General features: G+C 40.5%; 1 long non-coding RNA gene, 1 other non-coding gene and 1 pseudogene across 3 annotated transcripts in view; 2 read left to right on the forward strand and 1 right to left on the reverse strand.

Annotated features, from left to right (window-relative positions):
• Positions 1 to 22,176, reverse strand: part of LOC146487914 (uncharacterized) — a 65,606-nt gene that overhangs the window by 1,294 nt on the left and 42,136 nt on the right. The window lies entirely within an intron of this gene.
• Trnat-agu (transfer RNA threonine (anticodon AGU)) lies at positions 15,747 to 15,819 on the forward strand. The gene has a single exon. It is a non-coding gene; the product is annotated as a tRNA-Thr (tRNA).
• The window catches only part of LOC146487916 (phospholipid-transporting ATPase ABCA3-like), a 47,095-nt pseudogene continuing 42,001 nt past the window's right edge, over positions 17,083 to 22,176 (forward strand). The window contains exons 1-3 of the transcript XR_014867636.1: positions 17,083 to 18,006; positions 20,025 to 20,648; positions 21,186 to 21,327. The product of XR_014867636.1 is annotated as a phospholipid-transporting ATPase ABCA3-like (transcript). The remainder of the gene's footprint in view (positions 18,007 to 20,024; positions 20,649 to 21,185; positions 21,328 to 22,176) is intronic.

Below are 22,176 nucleotides of genomic sequence, written 5' to 3' on the forward strand. Positions count from 1 at the left end.
CTTGGAAGAACTTTGTCCAATTTCGTTGCCACCTTAGGTGAAATATTTGGGGTTTTTGGCTTCTACAGTCTTCGAATCACCCTTATCCCCGGGTGGGGGGGGGGGGGGGGGAAGGGAGGCGGTTTGGAGGCTTTTGCCCATTTTGTGTGTTTCCATATTTTTTCAGAATTTGAGTTCAAAGCAAAACCGTCAACATTCCTGTCTTCGAGTAGCCTCCCACGCAGTCGTTTTTAGGGGACTCGTATTAGAGACTTTAAGCATCGACGACGGGAACGGCAACGGCGACGGAAAAACCGAGGAAAGACTGAGGAGAGGACGCGGTTGCGTCGCGAAATTGGAAACAGTTAAGCAGGCGCAATACGACGACAGCTTCCCTCGAAGAGGATTAACTTTCCATTCACCAAAAATTTTCGATTTGAACTTTCGGAAATTTCGGTCTCGAATGGAACGGGCTTATTCTCGGTCGGTTTCCACTTTTCGGGAACAGCTGAAAAGGTTGTCCTAAATTGTCGAAAATCTTTTCCGGAAAAGATGCTGTTCCGTTCGATTCCCACCCGAAATTTTCGAAAATTTCGTCGAATTGAAAGCACCCATCAAGTTTTCGTCAAAAGAAGTCAGAAATCGATTTTAATAATGAAATAACCGATGGAGAATTTTTACTGCTATTAACGAGAACGTGTTTGTCGGAGTTGCAGTTCTCCGATGTAAACAATTCAGACCACTTGATATATTTTTAGATCGTAATAAAAATCACCGATATAACTAGAAATAGCGACTAGATTAACTTTAATTTACTTCAAATGTTCTGCATCGAAGGCTGGGATTTCAAGAAACACTTTAGCAGTGCGAGCACGCGTGAGAATTTCGTTATCTTTACATCTAAAAATTTGAACTGAAAACTACGATATGACACAGTGGTTTGTGGTTTGGATGCTATTTTGCGCAACATAGACTGTTTATTTTTCTCCAGCTTAAATGTAAATTAAAAGTTCTAGTGTGTCTTGTTTTGAATAAGAAAAAGTAATGTTACACTGATGTTAGAAAGAAACATCGATGATTAGTGTCAGACTCGCAAGTCATTTCTAATTTTGCAGGCATCGTCACTAGCTTTCTGTTTTGAAACAGCCGACTGATGAAGTTATTATAGTTTCCGAAAAAATAAAACAAAAACTCAACGCGTACTTTACCTGCAGTATCCTTAAGTGCCAAGCGATATTAAAAATATCATTTTTTCGGGGCGAAACGAAGGTAAAATATGTGAAATGTTCTCACGTTTTTTTCGGGCAACGCCAAACGAAGCTTTCTCACGTCGGGCCCCGGAACAGAACGTCTGGATATTTCCCGCCAGACATGCGCAATGTGACATTTGGGTTTTCCCTCACAATCTCACGTCGCCGTTGCCGTTGCTTAAAGTCTCTATTACCTCCTCCCCCACAAACGCCTGCTTACCCAAGCGCCACATTCCTTTCCGCCGCTAAGCCAATCACAGTGAACCTTCTAAAATCTGGAAGGTTGACCTTGACCCGGCTCGCGGGAACAGTGACAAACATCACAACAGAGACAGAACTTGACCGAGCTTACGTGAGTTTTTAGCACCGTGTGCCCTACGTTCAAAATTTCTCGTGTAAATGCCTATCAACTGACCGCAATAAAAAAATTCGTGACGGGAAATAGCGATATTTTCGTCAATTTGCCGACTGGTTACGCAAATTTATCAAGCTTTGCCTTTGATCTTGTCGACCTTGTCGGTGTGGAGGAAACCGAAATATTACCCGATATGTCGGTAAACGTTAAAGATTTTGCAGTTGAAACTCGCTTTGTTGTTGCAATTTGTTCGGAGGCATGTGCGACATTTTCCACAAGGACCACAAGTTGATCGGCTCTTTGTCGTTTAACTTTCCGTTTAATAGTCTTTAATGGACTGATAAATACTGCAGATCTCCCCTTGATACCTTCTACATTCTTCTTTGCTTTCTCAAATCGAGTTAGTCTGTCGTAGCACTTCGTACAAACAAACAAATCTCCTCCAGAGTTTCCGCACCCGTAAAAGGCGATATCTTCACCGATTGTCAACTCGATCAGGCGGGGAAGATCGATTACACTTTCCCGAAGATTTTGACTCTCCCAGCAGTGTCAAAACGTCGCACAAGAAGCGCTTGTATTCACTATCGATATTTATTTTGGTGTTTCAGCCATGACCAGCCATTCCAGAAGTGAACTGAAAATATATATATTCCAACTCTCTCAAGACTGTAACAGACTGTAAACACTGAACAAAGCTCGCGGGAAACGGAAGCGACCATTGTCATTAAACACTGCCTTGATGGTGATTGGCTAGGGTGCTTGGGGAGTAAAACAATGGGAAAGGAATGTGGCGCTTGGGTAAGCAGGCGTTTGTGGGGAGGAGGTAATACGAGTCCCCTAAAAACGACTGCGTGGGAGGCTAGTCTTCGAGCATTTTGGTGATGTTTTCCCTGAAAAAATTATTATTTTTTAGAGAAAAGAAAAGCATTTTAATAATTGAAAACTGGAACTCGCTAAGGATTACGTCACTTAGGCAGCGTTTACACGAACTCGGTTTCAAATCGTCACGGTTTCATGCCCTTGCGTGAAACCGCATCGAAAACGATACGGTTTCAAAGCGTTTACACGGTGCCAATCTCACCGTTTTCAAGAGCTGACGTTATGCCGATCTCGTTCCCAGACACTCATCACTGAGGAAGGGGCCCCAAGCAGAATGTCGATCTGTATTCTTTAACTGCCGCTTCATTAAGACGAAGCATTGACTTCTGTGAAAGAATGTTGAGTTTCTCCGACTCCTTTACCAAAATAGATGGAGATGAACCAGGCTGTTTGGTGTAAAACTCGAGGATCACAAGTGTTAGCGATAGCACTTTATCGCACAATTTCTTGTAGGCATGATGCGGCATGATGGTTTTTCCAGTTAACGGACTTTTATAAATTGCCCTCGGAGATAAGGTAGGAATTAAGTCCTTTATTGACTTCACTAAGCAAGTACATGGTTGTCGCAGATGAAAATTTTTTGTTGTGAGGCGGTGACTTTAGATGGTGGTTCGAGAGTCGCTCGAACCAAAAGGCTAAAAGCCCTGAAGAAAGTAACACAAAGTGAAATGAGAAAAGAGTATTGGAGTTATGTTGAGTCGATAATTACACCGATTGAGGATGAAGATAGTCAGTCTGGTAGGAAGCGTTTTTGGACTTTTATTAAACATTGTAGAACAGACACACAGACTGTTGGGATTAAGTCACTTTACGATAAAGGCAAAGATGTTTGGAAATCAGTGGACACAGCAAACCTACTTAATGATAAATTCCAGTCAATATTCACAACAGAAACACCAATGCCATCCGATCTCCAAAACCGGTCTTCATCTTACCCTGAGATGGCTGATATTGAAATAACAGAATCTGGTGTGCTGAAACTGCTACAACGTCTAAAAATCCACAAGGCATCTGGTCCAGACGAAATCAGGCCCCGAGTCCTAAACGAAATGGCAGACCTGGTTGCCCCTATGCTGACTACCATATTTTAAGAAATCGTATGACTGTGGGGAGATGCCTGAAGACTGGAAAAACGCAAATGTCACCCCAGTATTTAAAAATGGGAAAAGATCTGACCCAGCAAATTACAGGCCAATATCGTCAACCTGTATAGTTTGTAGGCTAATGGGACATGTTCTGACTAGTCGTATTATGAAACACGCAATCAATCACAACATTCTATACCATCTACAGCATGGCTTTAGATAAGGTAGATCCTGTGAAACACAACTGGTGGAGCTGGTCCATGATTTAGCTGACAATATGCAGGGCGGGGGTCAGACAGACGTACTGGTGATGGATTTTTCCGAAGCATTCGACAAAGTTGGACACCAAAGGCTTCTATTGAAGTTAGACCACTATGGTGTGAGGAAAAACGAATCGCTGGATAGAGGCCTTTCTTTCAAATCGAACCCAGCGAGTTGTTTTAAACGGTGATCATTCATATGATTCACATGTCAAGTCAGAAGTCCCTCAAGGCTCAGTCTTAGGGCCATGTCTATTCCTACTATACATAAATGACCTACCAGAGTCATTGGACTCAACTGTTCGTGTCTATTCGTGGATGACTCCATAATATACCTAACTATACGATCACGGGTTGACACTGGGACTCTCCAAAATGACCTAAAGAAGTTAGAAATGGCTTATAGAGTTCAATGTGAAAAAATGCCACGTCCTACGTCCTGCAATTTACAACGGTTTTTGTTAGAATTAGCAAATTTTCATATCTTGCCTTTGAAAATTGTCACCCCGGACTTAGCTGCATCTTTAGTGCCTTTCGGAATTGCATTTTCTTTCATCAGAAACACCAACAAATCGTAAGCGATCATTTGAAAATTAGTATTTCCGCTATAATCACCTCGCGCGAGGTGATTATATGATGTGACGCAATCCTCGACCAATCAGATCAACAGAATCGCTATAATCACCTGAGTTATTATTCTAAATTACTGTATTTTATCCAATGCGCTTTCCCATGCTGAAAGGTACAAGGGTTAGCTTGTTGCAGTTGTTGCAGTTTTCAGCTTTTCAGTCATTTAGTCCGAAGGCGGTAAGCCGGCATGTGGCGAATGTTTTCTCGAAGTTTGGATTTCTTTCCGCCAGATTCGTTGTGTGTTTGTCTGGGGACAGGGCAGAGATTTTGCGTTTGAGCTTACGTGTAGCTAGCAGCAGCGATACATGTAGCTCCGTTTCCTTCCCTCTCTTGTGATCCTTCAGAGTATCATTTCATAATCAAGTCGAAAATCGGGAAATACCTTCTTATAGGAAATTTAACGCTTCATGAAACAAACGCAATTTGTAAAAATTTGCATTAATTTAGGTTGCTTTCATTTTGTTAGCGTAAATTGCTTTAAAAGTGGGCACGTTTGAAAACGGGCGCTTTCCATTCGACAAAATTTTCGAAAATTTCGGGTGGGAATTCAAATTGGACAGGATCTTTTCCGGAAAAGATTTTCAAAAATTTAGGACAACCTTAATGGTAATGGTACAGCGTAACATAAATGAATTAGCGATGCGTTATGTAGAATGGTTGACCGTAGCATCAAATGACATAGCGTTGCGTGAAATAGCTCAATATGATGTCGAATAGCACAGTATAAACAACCGGTCCAGCATAACTTCATGCAGGGGCACCCAACGACAGTTTTCTCTCAGATCCTTTGAAACGCTATTTTAGGCTATCTGGAGTGCCTTTAAGGACGTTGCCTACTATTGTTACTGCCCATACGTTCTGCGCATCGCGAGATACTCGGGTTTCCTACTGGTGGTGCATACTAATACAGGAATATTTTTGCGCGGTTTAGAACTATACGAAAAAAGTAGAACTTACCAAATGCTTTTGGTATCTCAAAAAAAAAAAAAAAAAATGGGGGTAACCATGCATTTTTCAGAGATATTTAAGCTTCAATTTAGGACAAAATCCCATACATTGCGTTATATTTAGGCGATTTTTAGAGATGTTAATATTTAATTATCGCTAAAAAAAAAATGCGTGGTTACCCCCAATTTTCTTTTTGGATTCCAATAGCCCTTGCTAAGATCTCCTTTTCCCGCATGGTCATAAGCTGCACAAAAATACTTCGGAATTAGTAGGCACCGTCCTAAAGCTCTGTAGGTTCATTTTAGGCTGCGCTTTAATATTTTTATCTGTTCGGTCATTCTAGGGGAACTTTCGGGTGGGAATTCAAATGGAACAGGATCTTTCCCGGAAAAGATTTTCGAAAATTTAGGACAACCTTTTCAGTGTTCCCGAAAAGTAGAAATTTCGGTATTTTCGAAAATTCTCGTGTACATGTTCCATTCAAAAGTTTCCAGTCGGACTGTTTGAACACGTACGATAAACGGCGTCAAGAAGCCTGAGGCAAAAACTGACCACATGATGACCGAGTATAAGCCCGTTCCATTCGAGACCGAAATGTCCGAAAATTCAAACCGAAAATTACACCTTTTCAGTGTTCCCGAAAAGTGGAAATTTCGGTATTTTAGAAAATTTTCGTGTTCCATTCAAAAGCTTCCAGTCGGACTGTTTGAACACATACGATAAGCGGCGTCAAGCCCGGAGCAAAAACTGACCATGTGACGACAGAGAATAAGCCCGTTCCATTCGAGACCGAAATTTCCGAAAATGCAAACCGAAAATTTTTGGTGAATGGGAACTTTCCCAAAACCTTAGTTGACCTTTCTTCGGTACCTGAAACGACAGAAAACACTAGGCGTTAAATTTCCCATATCACAAAAGTTGACAATGACGTGAATTGGCTGCGCGTGACATGAACCAGCGCAGCGTGACGTTAACTAAAGTTCGCCGAAACCACCAAAAATACAAGAAAACAGATGGAACAGGCAACGTGAAATGGAACAGCGATCTGCTGGGGGCATGATGTCACACAACTTTTGACAGCTGGCAACAGAGAGCATGACATCATATTTGATTGTGAAATTTGGCGGGGAATTTCAGAGTAAAGACGCACGTATAGACTTGCCTTATGCGCCGAAAGTGTGACCGACTTTGAGAAAGTCTAATCTCTAAACTACGTAGAGTAAACGTGGTCGGAGGGTATGCTTTTCAGCGAGTTTACCCTCGAATAGGGTATAGAAATCAGAGAGTTTTGGTCTAGAATAGGGTATCATTTCCCGCGAAACCGTCAGTTGCTTAAAGAATTTGATCTGAGAATTTTTCCGGTAAATGACATTTAAACTGATCGTTACGGCGAGCAGTACGACGTCTAGGATAGGGTAGGGATTGTCGGTGTTTATTCTAGAATAGGATTGCAAAATAAAGGTTAACATGGTCTAGTATAGGTTAAGGTTCTCAGAGTCCCAGCGGTACACCCCCAGCTAAAAATTATGGGAGTATCCCCTCCCCCCTCCCCCCTCCCCCCTCCCCCCCCCCCCCCCGAGGTCGGATTTCGGCTTGCTTGATCATAATTCGGTATATTTCCATTATTTGCTTCCTTCAATGACACTTAACTAATTTACTGTCCTCCAAATACAGTTATTCCACCATATCACGCATAATTTTCATCGCTATTAATTTTGTATTATGTGTTGTATTCCCATGCGCTGACTGGATGGTAAGATAGATGCTTTTGGTAAGGACGGATTACGGAAGATCATAAAGTTGGATTTCTCACAAATTGAATGACGATTTATGGACTAGAAGCCAGTCACTATACTTTCGCGTATCCTTAATTGTTGGGAAATTACCTCCAAGGATAAGTTATTAGACCATCTAACACACTCACTGTAATCCCAATTTTATTTTATTTTTCTTCAACGGGTCTTGACGGTACAAGTCCAGTATGTGATATAACCTGATAGTCTTGAACTTTGGAACTCAAAACCTCGGGATTGATAGTATTTAAAATAGGACACGAGGGAAGAGGGAGATAACACTTTTTTTAAAATCACGTCACTAATTTGTACAAAGCTTAAATCGTGATTACAAAGAGGATGGCGTAACTAAAACATAACAGGCCGCACACTTTCCAACACAGCTATGAGGACTGATACACCCGGTAAGTGTTTTTAAACTTTTCATTGACGTTGAACTCGCTCGAAAATGTTTGTACACCGTGAGATTTGGCGAATACGACATATACTACAAAATTAGAAGCGTTGAATACTTTGGAATAGCGTTAAAAATTATGCGTGATAGGGTGGAATGACTGTATTTGGAGGACAGTACATTAATAAAGTGTCATTGAAGGAAGCAAATAATGGAAATATACCGGATTTATGATCAAGCAAGCCGAAGTCCGGCCACGTTTGCAGCACGTATTTTAGACTTTCTCAAAGTCGGTCACTAATTCGGCGCATAAGGCAAGTCTATACGAAATTGTACACTGCGTCTTCACTACTCACATTGTACAACATTGTACAACACCATGATCTACTCATATTTAACATATTGCAACATTATTTGGGCAAGCACGTATCCCACTAGACTAAAGCCTATCCTCAGGACACAGAAAAACTTATCAGGATTATAACCTTCGCCAATTATGCAGAAAAATCTGGACCACTGTTCAAGTCATTTAAAAAACTGAATATTTTTGAATTAAATACGTACCTGACGGCAGTTTTCATGTATTCATAAAACCTAGTAGGTTGGTATTCATAACAATATGACAAATCACCGGCATCCTTTGATAACTCTTTTAAAACTAATGAAAGTATACATTTAATACACGATCAGCATCAAAGGTACATATCGAATTTAGAAGAACAAATTATGGCAAATGTTCTATAAGGTTTAAGGGAGCAATTAAATGGAACAGCCTTCCCATTGAAATTACCGATTCAAAACTAAACTTAAAGGTCGGCACACACGAGGGGACTAGTCGTGGGGACTTGTTTCAGGGACTAGTCCGCTGTAGGGTTTACACGATGGTACGAGTCCCTTGAAGGGTTTACACGCGGGGACCTGTTATACATCAACATAGCAAAATTTAAGGCGCTTTCAACAAAATTTAGGAAAGCGTAGAGACGAAAAGGAGCAGCCCTAAACAGTGAAACCGAATTTGCAAAATTAACCGCAAAAAAGCTGCAAAACATCGAAATACACGTGCACGTCAATACTGAACAGCACATTGTCGATCTATAAAATTAGTCGATAATTTACAATTTCCAAAAAGCTTTTTTGTTTTCCTCTAGAGTTCAGTTTACTACTGATCCAGAACCGAAAAATATCAGCTATTCAAACAAGATCTTTAATACAAACAAATTCAAATTTATTCTCCAGGCCATGTCGAATAAAATTTCAACCTCACAATCAGCCGCCATCTTGAAAAGGAGTTCGTAAGCGGTTAAGGGACCTAAAATACTGGCCCCAGTTGTTCAAAGGCCGGATAACTTTATCCACTGGATAAGGCACTATTCAGGGTCTAAAATATACTTCACTTTAAACGTTGTCCAAGGTTTTGGTACACTACCAAACTTAACTGTGGTTGGAGTATGCATATTCGCTTGTACAAGAGGAAATACTGAAATATTTGCACAGATTGAAACTGTCGGACAGTGACTTATCCACAGGATAAAGTTATCCGGCCTTTGAACAACTGGTGCCTGATCAGCGATTGTTGTTGTTGTGTTTTTTCTTTTCTTTTTTTTTTCTTTGGTCTCAGGGACTTGTCCCACGAACAGTGCACACGCAGGGACGAGCATAATTTGAGAGGACAAGTCCCGGGGACTTTTCCCACGAATTCAAACCATGTTTAAATGCGTGGGACCAGTCGCTGGGACGAAACTCTTGTCTCTGTGACCGGATTTTTGGATGAAAATGGGTAGTTCACACGAACGGACTTGGGCCCGGGACTTCGACTAGTAGTCCCTTCGTGTGTGTGTGTGGTCGTTGCAGGAATTTTTTTTTTTGTGGATCGGTTGCTGTGCATGAATTTTTTTTTTTTTTTATACGTTCCCTTGCACAAATTTTTTTTTTTTGGTGTTTGGCCAACCATCCCCCGCCCCCAATAACTTTTCTAATAGTCCGTCCCTTACGCACAGCTATTTCACGCATCGCTAATTCATTTCATGTTACGCTCTACCATTCGCCATTACAATGTGTTGCTTAGACACCGGGAACTAGTCCATTCTCGTTTTGACTGTTCTACATTGTAAATGAAGGGTGAGCTATTCGCACATTGACTCGACTGTTTAAATATTCCATGCTCCACTTCGATATGAGTTGCTAGACCGTTTCGTTTTAGTACACTTTCCTACTCCAGTATAGAAAGTAAAAGGGTTTGTACTTTGGCTGTGCCACTTTTTAATTGTCTGTGCTATTTTGTAAGGGATACTTGAACCATGTCTTTCTTGTCTGTACCGTTTGAAATTCATGTGTTTTTGGTGGTAACGGCCGCCCAGATCAGGTCCCAGTCGTTTTCATCGTTTTCGAGCATTTTAGAGGGACAGGTGAAAACGATACAAAAATGCTAGTGTGGATGAAAATATTTTGCTTCATTTTCACTGTAATAAAAAAAAAGATTCTCTGGAAAACGTATTAGTGTGGATGGGGTAATTGCAGCACAGGCAGCCCAAGGTCGATGTAAGAATACGCTACACTAATATGGGTAATGTTGTGTTGAGAGTGTTGACGGGCCTGCACTCCTGCAGTTCGCAAATAGATTGGTCTCAAAGCCTTTATAGCTTGGCTTTTACTAGAGTGTCTTTTAGGGATTTTCCTTTGCGATATGAAATGAGGGGAGGCTCCTTAAAGATATTTCTCAGACATAGTTGATTCTGTATAAGGCGTCATTTCCCCATGAGTATGTTCTTGAAGTTGGGCAACGCAGGGTGGTATTGCGTTACAAAGGGCAGTATTTTCTTCCGTAAATTTTTGTTTCTCTGTTCTTGTCCTTTCTTTCTGTCAGAGAAAATGACCTCTGAGAGATGTTTTTCTACAGTTGTATCTGTGTGATCTCTATTCCTGAGGCGTGTTGCAAAATTCCTCATGTTCTCTTCAAAATTGATTTTAGAAGAGTTTGTTCTTAGAAGTCTTAACGACTCTTAACGCTCCTCCTTTGATAAAACCTTTTGCGAAAATAGATCGTTTTCACTTGACGTCACATCACTTCCGGTAGCCATATTGGTGCACCACGTAATAGTATGCAAATATGACTCACATCTTCAATTATAGTTTTATGAGGTGAATAATTCAGAAAGTGAAGTGCAATCAGGAAAAAAACCGACGAGAATTGTTCTTTGCCAATTTCTGAATATCTTAAGAAGTTTGAACCGCGAGTCTAGTGGCGTTAATTTGGAGAAAATATTTCGCACTGATCAAGAGAAAGCCGGACTGCATGTTTACCCACTGATCTTTTGTGCTATCCGGTTTTGGAGACGAGCCCCCGGGGGGAAGGGGGGGGGGGGCCTCCCGTATGAAACAGACGGGGATGCTCGTCGTCTCGCTTAGGGGTGTAAATTTCGGATTTTGGTCTCGCTTAGGGTGTTCCGGGAAAAGCGCCAATATTTTAAGCCGCCAAGGTCTTGTTAAGGGTTCCGCGAAGAAACACAGAATTACGCGAAGAGAAACAGAAGTCAAATTTTCTTTTTAACTTGTTTTGTTTACCGCATTAGGGGTCAAAATTTGCTTAAAGCCACGCCCAGATTGGTCTCCTTAGGGGGTCACAAAAAGCTTGAGCCACGCCCATATGGTCTCCTTTAGGGGTTAAATTCAAAATTTTCGACGAGCGTCCCCGTGTGTTCCATATGGGAGTCCCCCCCGGGGACGAGCCTTTACACCCAACAACAGTCGGAAAGCTTATAATTAAATTGTATCTGGACTCATTGCCAGTGTAAAAGGTCAAATCGCAAACAAATTTGATGTTTAGCGCCGGAAACTGCAGCGATTGTGCGGCATCTTTCACAGCGCATGGATGACTGATCCTGATTTGGGTTATTACAGACCGAGAAGGAACAGTTCTGACCGGTCATTGTCTACGATGCAAAGCCAGTGAAGCAAAATCTTGTTCACATAAAATTAGTATCCTTTTCTCTCTAGAAAAGAGAGGCTTTATTATGTGACCGGACTCATTCCGGAAACAAGCTAAGACAACCCCCCACCCCCCGGGGGCGGGGGGGTACCCCCTGTAATGGCCTGTACGGGGAGGCTCCGCCCGAAAGGGGTAACTTTTTCACGCTTCGGGTATATGAAAGGGTAGGGATTTCACGAGTCGAGGTTTATGAAAGGGTAGGGAAATCTGTCATTTAGGTATTTTTTTGCCTTCATTCTAAGGGATAGAAAGGGGTTGTAGTGTTCTAAGTGGGAGTTTTGAAAGGGGTACTATTTTCCAATGGAAGGTATACGAAAGGGGTACCTTTTCTGCCAAAAATGGTACAGTCGAACCTCCACTAACGGCTACCTCTCCACAACGGCCACCTCTCTACAACGGCCACATTTTTTTGTCCCGGCGGACAGTCCATGGATTAGTTCTTGTTTAAACCTCTCTACAACGGCCACCTCTCTACAACGGCAACGGCCACTATAGTGCATCCCCAACTGTCAAAATAACCTCTCGACAACGGCCAGTACAGTTCTTTTTTGTAAAAACCTTTTTTTATAAGCTGATGCAGTAATCGACATTTGTCTTCGGAACATTACGTTTCTGTATCTATTTTAATGATATACGTATTTTGATTGTGTTCCATTTATATGCTGCAGTAAGCATAAATTTTCTGCAATAATATAGCGAATGTTGCGAACCTTGCTCGTTTCGTCTTGTTAACATTTTGATTCAAAGCATTATTTACGTTTTATTGTGTATTTTATCTACATATATATTATTTAAGATTGGATTACCAGTATAGGCTACAGTAAGCATGAACTTAGCACAATAAACATGTTGTACTTCCTGAAAAAAAGGTGTCGTATTACACCCCTACCTCCCCATAACGGCCACCTCTCCACGACGGCCACTTTCTTCTGTCCCCAAGGTGGCCGTTGTGGATAGTTTCAACTGTATATAAAAGGCTAAGGGGTCGGACCTCGGGGCGGAGCCTCCCCGTATTAAATATTTTTAGTACCCCCTGGGGACAAACCTACTGTAGCTATGCCTCAAAAAAATCGAAAGGGCATAAGAGCTACAGGTGCTGAGTAACAAGGAGACAACACGGGTCAAATAAACGGGCGTAAACCACAGAAGTTATAACGAAGAAATGACTTGTGAGAAAATGTGACAATTCCGAAATCAAGAAAATCATCATGTTAACAGGCGCGCGCCACAAATAGGTGGGGGTTTACCTAAAACTCGGAATCCGGAATAAAAAAAAGAAAAATAAAAATTCGTCAACATGAAAATTTCAACGAAGGCTTAGGTCACTTGGGGAACGGATTTTAAAGCTTTTTAGATTTCAGCCGTAAATTTGATTGTAGGATGGAAGTTGTTTGCCTTTGGAAGGAATTCTTCTATTTTGTTTCTGATTGTGTCCCATACTGATATGACGTCATCGATAAACCTTTTCCAAAAGATGCTCTGACTCTGACTGAGTATTTCTGTTTCTATTTTGGCCATAAAGATGTTAGCAAAGGCTACAGCCATTTTCGTGCCCATGGCTGTTCTATAGGTTTGAAGATAATCTTTCTCGTTAAATTGGAACGAGTTTTCTTGAAGGATCAGACTAAGCATTTCGCCTAAAACCCTGGTTGGGACTGGAGGGTTTCATTGGTGTGAAATTCTTTGTATGCATGGCATACAGTGGTATGTTCGTGTATACACCTGTGACGTCCATTGGAACAAGTATGCACTTTTAGGCAGTTTAATCCTCTCGATTTAGATACGAAGCTTGTTGTTGTGCTATTGGCTGAATAAGGTGGTCAACCTGAATGCTGAGATCCGTTCTGTAGGGCCGGAACACCCTGAGATAATAGGCCTGCCGACAGGTGTCGGTTTGTGAATCTTAAGTAAGTGTGTAAAACACTGGGACGGAGAGCCATTTAGCCGTCATTTCGTCAATGTGGCTTTCTAAGAGCAGTTAGTAATTGAGCTTTTTTTGCTGTAATTTCAACCATTTTATTTGTCTAGGGGTCGGTAGTTATTTAAATCATCAAGTAGAACTTGACCCTTGACAAGTTTGTCTTGTCTGCTCATCAGTACGGTTGTGCTCCCCTTGTCAGATTTCTTACGAGTAATGCTTTTGTTACGCGATAGCTCCTTGGGAGCTTGGCGCTCTCCCGTAGATATATTATCTTTTGGCTTGTCAAATTCAATACTTGCGAGCTCTAGGAAGGTCTTTAGAGCTAAGTACTGATGGCTGGACTTAACGTGGAAAGGCTGAGGTTCGTTTTCTTCTCCGTGAAAAATATATTGTAATCGCATTCGTCTCGCAAATTAATTGAAATCCGCGAGAAGTTGGCGCCTGAGAAAATTTTCTTTTGTTACCACGCGATCATAGAGTAATTTGCTTATCTGTCAGTTGTTCATTAGCCTCCCGCGCAGTCGTTTTTAGGGGACTCGTATTACCTCCTGGGGAGGAGGTAATACGAGTCCCCTAAAAACGACTGCGTGGGAGGCTAGTTGTTCATTGGACAGGTTTTTGATATGCTGTTTGCGTGACTCAATGGCGTTACAAAGACGCTTTTTTTCTTTGATTTTCTCCGCTCTTTTCTTTTGCGGCTTTTGGCCGCTTTGTTATTTCTGCGGTTTGTCTGATAAGACACAAGGGTAAGATTCACTTTGTTTGTTCTCACGTACTTGTGATCTCATTTGTTCTACTGAACAGTACATCTTCAGCTTTCAACTCTTCGGCTAGCTCGTTTCGGTGTCACCTTTGTTGACAGTTTTCTTTCTAGCCAGTGATTGCGTTTTATGATGAGAGACGTCGGCTGTTTTTTGATCTTTCTCGCACGCTTCTGGTTGACCTGAGCGCATGGAATCTCCTTCTCTGGCTCTCCATCTTCACCGGGGTTTCTGCACAAGGGAGCTGCTTCTTCCTCTTTGTTTAAATCTCCTCTTTCTAAAGGCGAATTCTCATGGAGAGGATTTTCTAAAAAACCGTCTGTAGTGGGACTGGTTTCTGTCATATTGCAGAAGGATTTCTAAGGCAAGACTGCAGTTTCAATTTTCTTTGAATCCGCCTTCAGTTGCCACTGAAAGTTCTGTGAACAGTAGGAGCAAAATTATGCTATTTTGAGTTTATATATCCCCTTTGACCGTTAGGCGGATCGAAATTTCGCGCCTGCTTTTCTATTGGTTCTTGAGTTTGAACCAATGGTGTCTCTTTAAAACGAGCCAATGGCGCACGAGGATTTTCGATCCTGATGTCTGCTAAGGTCAATATGTTTAGTTTCTGACAAAGACCGGTACTTGGCATACTTCCAGTTCTGTATAGTCAAGGATTGGTTCTCTAAGAGAGCATTTTGTTCGCTGAGTATGTGAATCTTCTGCTTCCAACATTCCTTAAGCCTATAGTGAACTGGAAAATACGGTAGTCTCATGCGAGGCGGAACGGGGCCTGTCCATTAAATGTCATAATCAGAATCATAATCAGGGACTAGGGCCTGCATGACTCCTGCAGTTCGCAAATAGATTGGTCTCAAAGCCTTTATAGCTTGGCTCTTACTAGAGTGTCTTTTAGGGATTTTCCTTTGCGATACGAAATGAGGGGAGGCTCCTTAAAGATATTTCTCAGATATGGTTGATTCTGTATAAGGTGTCATTTCTCCATGAGTATGTTCTTGAGGTTGGGCAACGCAGGGTGGTATTGCGTTACAAAGGCGTAAGATATATTATATATAAGACTAACATATCTATATACATATCTATATACTCGAATTGTAGAGAAGTCAACAAACAATGCCAACCACAAAGTCCTAAAATGAAGATCACTGGAAGCGATCGTGGAGACTTGAATAATTGTTGAAATAAACTAATTGTAAAGGTCAAGAAACCAACTTCATATAGGTCTTTAGCTGTATTTGCTCTACGTTTCGGCCTTCGCGGCCTTCCTCAGGAGCGTACACTAGTTTGACAATAACGGTCAATTGTCAAACTAGTGTACGCTCCTGAGGAAGGCCGCGACGGCCGAAACGTAGAGCAAATACAGCTAAAGAAGACCTATATGAAGTTGGTTTCTCGACCTTTACAATTAGTTCATATCTATATATATATTAAAAATTCCCCCGGAGGCCCACATCCCCAAACCACGCTAATCACACCTTCGATTACTGCGTTGCCAGCGTGGTTGTCCTGGTGGTGTAGTGGTTATCACACCCGACTAGTATTCGGGGGGACGTGGGTTCAAATCCCACTCAGGGCGAATTTTCTTTCAAACATGTAATTAAAAAAAAAATATAGGAAAAGAAAAATTAAAACATTGCACTACGTTTGTCATAATATATATGTCAGTCATTTTCACCGGGATGAAAACAGATACTCTTGAAAACGTGTTAGTGTGGATGGGGTAGGTGAAGATCAGGCAGCCCAAGGTCAATATAAGAGTACGCTATTCAAATATCGGTAGGGTTGTGTTACAAAGATTTGAATTGCGTAATAACGGTTATGGTGAAAATGTAAGGATTTGCTTGAGATATTCATAAATTGGTCGAAGGACAAAGGAGTACAGTGAATCTCGTAATGACAATGTCTTACCGTACATGTACCTGTCTTCTATGCAATCATTTTGCTGATTTGATGCAATTTAATGAGGGTACACGTACTTTGGGCCTTGCCCTTCCACCAAAGAGAAGGACAAGGCTTCACACTGCTAGACTGGACAGCTCACCATTTGAAGCAAAAAATTCCAGGTCTACACCATTCCCACGGCCTAAAATCCAAGAAAAATCCAAGCGCAAATTATTCGTTATAAACAACTGTAGATAAATTTATGCAAGCCTTTGGTTCTCAAATACAGTTGTCACCGTATTCATTCATTCTCTCTTCATTTGGATCTAGTTTCGTCTGATTTCAAAGGAAAGCCAGTCTTAAATCGATATAATTTATCCTCTTATGGTACTATCAGTTACAATAATATGCAAGATAGTGTCATTAATTTCAGTTGTGCCAACTCTCCCAGATTATCTGGGAATCCTCTGGATACGAGTGAATCTCCCTGTCAGTCCCTTACGACTTAACCTCCTGGATAAAACCGACTGGGTGTCTTGTTTGTAAAATAAGTTAATATTAATCAAATAAGATTTTCCATAAATCCAAGAAATACATGTATGTGTATCATGTCGTGGCTGCATTTGTATGCTGTTTCACCCAAGCTATCATAAACCAAAGGAAATATGCTTTGTGATCAATGCCAAATAATTGACTGTCTGATTGGATAAACATTCAACCAAAACAGAAACACTCTTGTTCCACACAAATTTTGAGCCAAATCGCCCAAAATACTGATTTCAGATCTTCAGAGATTGGCATTTCTGGCGTTTTATCACCTGTGCACTTGCAATTTGCAAGACCATGTCCATGTTGTGTTCAGCAAACCTTGAGATGCATTACTCTCAGTTTTTAGTTGCTTATAATACATGTAACGTTACTTTTTTTGCATTTTAGGTTATCACTGACAGTGGATAAAAGCCTTGGATGAATGTAGAATACAAATTTATATTGTCAGTGGTATAGCTCTTTCAACCTCAAGATGGGAAAAGGAAGCCATTTTTTTCTCTTAATGTGGAAGAATCTGGTCCTTATAAAGAGAGCTCCAGTACGAACCTTTCTTGAAATTGCACTGCCTCTCTCTTTGGTAACAATCCTGGTTCTTCTGCGAGCATTCCAGATTAAGAATGAGTACAGATCAAATGTCACATACCCTGCATTTGAAATAAACAAACTACCAGCTAATTTGAAACAATTGCATCTACTTGCTTTTGCACCTAACACCAGTGACGTGCAACAAGTTATGGACATGGTAAAGGAACAATTTTCACCTTCCAACATAACTACTGTACCCTTTCAAAGTGAGGAAGATATGGTTCAAACTTTACTCAGTTTAGAAGACAATCGAAATAAGCCTTCTGGGGCACAGTTTCTGGGTTGTGTTGCCTTCAATACAAGTCTGGATCATGGGAATATCGTGTACAAAATCCGACTGAGATCAAAGTCAAGGAAACAGAACAAACACAGCCAGGAAGCAAGGGAAGATGAGTTTGGAATGGACCCTTCTGCAACATGGAATACTCAATTTACATTTCCCATTTTTCAGGTTCCTGGACCAAGAAACAAAAATGCTTCTCATGGTGGGCCACCTTTTTACTTTGAGGAAGGATTTTTGTCACTGCAACATGCTGTAGATACTGCTATTGTCAAGCTTAAGGGAAATATTAGTGGTGAGCTGAATGCAACTGTCTCCATCAAACGTTTTCCCTATCCTGATTACTTTCACGACAAGTTTGCCCTTGTCATACAATTTAGCCTTCATCTGGTTTTGATGTTGTCCCTGGTATTCACTGCCTTAAATATTGTCCGTGATGTTGTCTATGAGAAAGAGAAAAAGCTGAAGGTGAGCGATTGATTTGTGGATTGATGCTGTAGCGTCTTCATCATTAATCAATGCACTTTTGATCTGTCAGTGATGTGAAATTCATAGAAAGTAAACCATTCAATTCGAATAGGATTGGTATAAAAGTAAACATGAAAAAGTGTCAGTAATGGTTTAAAACAACAACAACAAAAAGTAAGTTAACCCAGACGTTTTGGGTATATAACCCTTCTCCAGTGTGGAGAAACGAAATATTCTTCACACTGAAGAAAGGTTATACGCTGTACATGTGTATAGCTGAAACGTCTTTGTTTGTTTGTTTGTTTGTTTTTTTGCAAACCTTTACTGACACTTTTTGATATTTTTTTTATATCAATTCTATCAGATAAGATTTTCAAGTGTCAAATATTGCCAACGAACTTTCCGTTCACCATTTATTATATTCAATTTGAATCTGTTCTTATCCATGATGGTTGTGGGGTACCTCTGCTATAGTTTGGTGTTGACAATGCCAGTCCTAGATTGCATTTCTCAAAACTCTGGAAAACAAATTGGGCCCAAAAACCTACACCATATGTGTGTGTGCAGATGTTTATTACCAGAGGTTAATTTTTAGTAATTTGAACTTTAGCTGAAACGTTGAGAAACACGTGAGTCAGTTTGATCAAAAACCTACCACAGCTTTATAGAAAGTGGGTTTGAGAAAATAGTTTTTTGGCCGAAAGACTCCCTCGGAGTTTTAAGAAATGCATCTCAGGTTTTGTACTCCTGACCTACCTGTAACATCGGAGTAAAATTCATCATTTTCTAACCTGAACTGGCCTATTAAATCTAATCCACATTCATTTTTCAGAACTGTAGTTTGGAGATCTAAAGAAGTAAATTGCACTTTAAAAAGAAATTCGTGAGCAAAAAATACATAGTCTTTATTTTATTACCCCCCCCCCCCCCCCCCCCTCCCAACTTGGCAGAAGCTAGAAATAGGGGAAGCGACCTGAAAACTTGGGGGTTTCAGAAGTTTAGTTTTTGACAGAAATTTTTCGCTTTGGATCCTACCTGGTTTACCTTTTCCTTTAAAAATTTTGGATTTGAAACCCACTTTCTCCTAAAACTTCCCAGTCATATTCCAAATGTGGGCTATTTAACAATTGTTCCAGGAGCGTGCGTTGGATATGAGATGATAGAAAGCCAACGAGGCGCGTAGCGCCGAGTTAGCTATAATCATCTCATTTCCAACAAGAGGGAGTGGAATAATTGTTTTATTAAAAACAATCGCGAATTATTGCTATATCTTGCTGATTTCGCTTTGAAACAGCAACCAGAAGACAATTTAATGGTCACTATTCCTCGGGCATGGTGTAATGGGCTCATATACCATGGCCGCTAAGCCAATCAAATTTCTGGAATTGCGTTATACAATGATCCAGTTTTAATAAAGAGACTTTATATATGGAACTGCATTAATACGTGGAATGAGTTAATTTGATTATGCATACATGTTGGTATGGCTATGGGTGCATACAGTATATACATTTACCAATTGATACAGTCGTATTTTTCAGAGAAGATGTGCCCACTATGCGTTTTACCGTAGTATACACTCGCGTGGATTAAAGTAGAAAGGGGATGATGATGCAAAAACTGTAGATAATTTTTTCAGTCAGTGATGACTGAAAAAATACACCTACACAGTGACATTTATTTACAGTTCTTGTGGATTGTCGTGCCCTTATTTTGAACACAGTAGTATAATCAAAGGTTAGTGAATGCGTTCAATGTCACCTGGCTCTCTCTTCTTTGCCAAGTTGGTATTGAAGTAATCCGTCCCTGCAAAATCTGGGGAGGACGCTAGATACGCGTTCCAAGATCCATTCATTCAATCAAAGTTGTCTCATATAATCTGGACTCCTATCTGTATTAGGGTGAGTTCGTTCTATGTCAAATGCAATAATTGTATTTGTCAAATTACTAAATATAATTAATTAGTAAATGCTTGATGTTCACGTAAATACTACATTATTTGATTGTATTTTTGTCAGGAGTCTATGAAGATGATGGGTCTAAGTGGCTGGGTGCAATGGTCAGCTTGGTTCACCAAGTACTTCATTTTCCTTCTTATCACTATGACCTTCGCAACTATTTTCTCCACAGTAAAATACAACTCAAATGGAAGGGTCTTGAATCAAACCTCGCCCGCTGTCTTTTTCGTCTTCCTCATGCTGTTCGCGGTATCTTCCATCATGTTTTGCTTTCTTGTCAGCGTGTTCTTCTCCAAGGCAAACGTTGCTGCTGCTGCAGGAGGCATTATCTGGTTCTGTAGTTTCATTCCATACATATTTGTTTCAATGTACTACGACACAATGAGCCTAGGAGCTAAAGCTGCGTCATGTCTTCTGTCCAATGTTGGTATGGCTATGGGTGCTCAATTGATAGGGAAATTTGAAGGAGCGGGTACTGGCTCTCAATGGTCAAATCTTAACCAAGGACCTTCCATTGATGATGACCTGACACTTGGTCTTGTCATGGTGATGCTTGTGGTGGACTCCTTTATTTATGGGCTTATAGCTTGGTATGTTGAGGCTGTCTTTCCTGGGGAGTATGGTGTTCCTCAACCTTGGTACTTTCCAGTTTTGCCCAGTTACTGGTGCGGAAAAAGTAAGGAGGTGAGAGGATCTAGTTTTTCCAATCCAATTAAGTGAAAACGTTTCAGTTTTCACTTAAGCATTAAGCACTTTCACAATCCATTACTAGATCAGTGCACGGTTTAAAAGAAGCCATTATTAACAAATATTAATTATTGCACATTCAGAGAGTTTTTGGATGATAAGTGATAAGTGTACCTTTTTTAAAATAATCAAAACTACATGTAAATTTAAATTAATAAAAATGATGCTTTGGACAACCAGTACCTGATCTTGCAGCATTTCTCACTCTGCAATGGCAAAGGTAAACTTTTTATGCACATCTAGTCTGTTAAGCCGACATCGCTGGAAATGTGGAAGTAAAGTTTGTTGAAGTTAAGCAATCCATGTTTGTTTTAATTAATCAACTGTCTTTTTTATCAATCAGAATTGTTCTATTTGTTTTGTTACAATGTGAGTTGACAGATTTGCCATACATGTAGTTGGGCGTTTGGAATTGGTAAAGAAAATCTCAAGAGTTACCTGAACAAGCAATAATGCAGTTATTTACATTTACAGGTGGAGATCAATGATTTTCATAGCATGGAAAATGGAATCAAATCGGGAACAACAGCACCGGAATTCCTAGAAAAGGAACCTGTGGGATTGGCTCCAGGGATTGAAATAAGAAACCTCAAGAAAGTGTTCTCCGCTGAGAAAGGTTTGAATAATTCACTAGGCTTAAAGCTTAATTGAACACATTGTAAATAAAGCGTTGGCATTTTTATAAAATAAATTGGCAAATGCCCCATTTCTGGGCCAAAGAGCTGGTCAAAGGGCCCATGGTGCAGTTGAGCAAGACCTTTAATTCTTCACTTCTAGGCATACCATTATTCTAATGAAAACTAACTGTACATGCAGCCATGTCATGTCTCCGATAAGTTCCGTTTCTCAGTGTTATGCACGAAGCAGTTACAATTTGTTCTGTGGATCTGCAATGTCATTGTCCTATGCCCTCCTCAGATATGAGAATTATTTTAATTTATTAAAATTGTCTTTGCTGGTGAACTCATCATGGATGAAGCAAAAGTGTAATGGAAGGGGTGCCTGGAAAAAAGCCCTATTTGACCTCTGATAAATTGATAGATTCTCCTTCCAAATTGCCTAACATTACCTTGTGAAACAAAAGGAAAATGGAACCTTCGATCAAAATTCACTTAGAGCTTTATTCCGCGCACCTCTTCAATTTGTTAGCTTGAAATCGTCGGCCAATCAAAATTAATGCCTTGTGGTAGACTAATGGGGATGTACAATGTTGAAATATGCTGTCTAATGCCGCCTTAGGGATAGGGGAGGGGGTGTTGGTGGGAACTGCTGGAATTGACTGATTTGGCTGATACGCAAGGTCAATGTATTATTACACTCTACCTGAAAATTCTCACCAAAATAATAACGCAATCGTGTGCAATTACATGCAATACATGTAGCCGTACTGGTGACTAAGTTGGGAACTAAAAATGATTGCATCCATAAAGTTTTTTTTTAGAACCCAGGTACTAAAGATGGCACG

Source organism: Pavona decussata, unplaced genomic scaffold (genome assembly GCF_977016875.1).
Source record: "Pavona decussata unplaced genomic scaffold, jaPavDecu1.1 SCAFFOLD_12, whole genome shotgun sequence".
In the NCBI taxonomy this organism is placed as follows: domain Eukaryota; kingdom Metazoa; phylum Cnidaria; class Anthozoa; order Scleractinia; family Agariciidae; genus Pavona; species Pavona decussata.